This window comes from Vulpes lagopus, chromosome 17, assembly GCF_018345385.1.
Source record: "Vulpes lagopus strain Blue_001 chromosome 17, ASM1834538v1, whole genome shotgun sequence".
Taxonomy (NCBI): domain Eukaryota; kingdom Metazoa; phylum Chordata; class Mammalia; order Carnivora; family Canidae; genus Vulpes; species Vulpes lagopus.
Window position 1 is genome coordinate 15,336,603 of NC_054840.1, and position 2,302 is coordinate 15,338,904.

Here is a 2,302-nt window from a genome sequence, read left to right on the forward strand (position 1 = left end):
AGAGGAACACTTTTATGCCCAAACAGGTTAGCAGTGAAGCGACTACTGCTGGGAGGAATGCACGGCCCCCATGCACTTTAAGCCTAAGAGCAAAAACTTCATGTCAGAGAACACCATACACATCACCTCTAGGCTCAAGAACTGGAATTAGAGGACTGGAGGAAGAGTGGAGACTTGGTGAAGCTCCTGTGACCACCATCTGATACTTTCACCTTCACACTACAGAAGCCGATGGAAGTTGTGCTGCTTTTAGATAAGCTAAGAAGGAGCTTTCCTGATTATATGAAGTGAAATTTTCTCTTTAGTGTTAACAATTAGGATAAAGGCATTAGCTACACAGAGTATCCTCTAACAAATACAGACTATAAGAACAGGGAAGAGGAAGCCACAGAGATATCTCGTTTCTTCAAATATCAGAAATTTCCACGTCACAGCAAGAGCAGTGGATGAACTCTACCTCTCCCAAAGGTTTAGTCCAAAAACTTCCTGTTGGCATTTGCGCCAAATAAGGCTCCCCGTACTTCTGGCATCATCTGCTGGGCTATGAGGTCCAGCTGGCTTTATAGAGTATTGGAAACCTTTATTTTACGATCCCCATTGTAGATCTGCACTCCACCAGCTATTTCTTCAGGCAGGTAGGATTCCTGATCAATTTGGACATCAAGATCTTTTTTGGTGGCAATTTTGTACATAGGAATTGCTTTTTGCACTGCAGCCTTTACCAGAGGGAAATCCTGTTTCCTGCAACGAACAATCATTCGAGGCTCCAACGATTGGTACAAACCCTGGAGAACCAGTTCATCCAGCAGCACTTGTTACCTGGTTGTATCTTTTACCACTTTGCTGAGTCTCTGTTTTGCTTCATTTAGTAGGTCTTTAATAGGTCATCTTTTGCTCTGAGGCCTTTGAGCCTTGCTTGATTCATCAGATTAGACATCTGAATTTTCTTCTGCTACTCAATCTGCTTTTCTTTCTTCTCACAGTATTCCATAATCTTCAGTCTTTGGGTTTGCACAAGACGACCTTTCTCAATGTTGAACTCTTCCTCTGACTTTGCATCTATTTCCTCTGCTTTCTCACTGGCTTCTTGTTCAATGAAAGCCATCATATGCTTAATCTGCTTCTGCATGTTGGCATTGCTGAGGGCCATGGCGAAAGCTGTGCTAGGCCAGAAGGCCACTGGCTCGAGCTTAGCCTGGAAGACGATGGCAGAAAGCAGGAAAAGAAAATGTGTCTGTGTCCTCCTAAAAGGATAAAAGCTCCACATAAGCCAGGATTTTGCATGCATGCCCTCGTGCACACATGTACCATCAGCTCCATGCTGCGGCAATGCCTTACACACAGTGGTGCTCCACAAATATTTGTTAAATAAATTATAGAACCTTCAAATAATGTATGTTTGGAGTGTTTGTATAGAATCCTAATATGGTATACTAAACTACATTGAACTAATAGAGCCCTATGTCTTTTATTAAGATATTAAATGACTTTTCAAAGCAAATGTCTGCAAAAATATAGTATCAAAGTACACAATGATTTAGTTATCTTGGGATTCTAATAAAGCTTCCTTTGGTCAATGTATCTGAAAGTTAAATGTATCAAATAATTACAGCTAATGTTTAAATAGTGCTTACTACTTTAAATGCTCTATATGTGTTAATTAGTTAAAACTTTTAACAAGGGCACAGGCAATTATTATCTCCATTTCACAGAGAAAGAAGCCTAGGCACACAGAGTTTGAAACCTATCCAAGATTACCCAGATAACAAATGGCAGAGCCAGAATTCAAGCAATCTGGTCTATATGGAAGCTTTTTTTTTAAATTATTTTTAAGATTTTATTTATTTATTTGACAGAGAGAGAGCACAAGCAGGAGGAGCAGCAGGCAGAGGGAGAGGCAGAAACAGGCTCCCTACCGAGCAGTGAGCCTGATATGGGGCTCAATCCCAGGACCCTGGGATCATGACCTGAGCCAAACATGGACGGACACTTAACTAACTGGGCCATCCACCCAGGCACCCCTAGACTGGAGCTCTTAGCCATTACCCTATACAGCTCTTTTAGTATGTGAAAGAGGAAAGTTGAAGTTTATGGTCAGGGAAATATCGATGTTTTCCATCACTTGTACTTTCTACTTACAGTGTGAACATAGCACTGCTGTGGTTATTTAAAGTGCCCAAACTGTCTTTTCTAAAAATTGAAGAAAAAAAATAAAAGGTTAATTGCTTAAACCGCAGATAATCTCAGAGCATTAGGAAAGAATTATCATTGGCTACCTCTTTCCTCTCTCTCCTAAGCAGCT

The 2,302-nt window shown here is 40.8% G+C and overlaps 1 pseudogene; it reads right to left on the reverse strand.

Annotated features, from left to right (window-relative positions):
• Positions 1-470: 470 nt before the first annotated feature.
• Positions 471-1,150, reverse strand: LOC121477295 (annotated as a pseudogene).
• Positions 1,151-2,302: the final 1,152 nt, after the last annotated feature.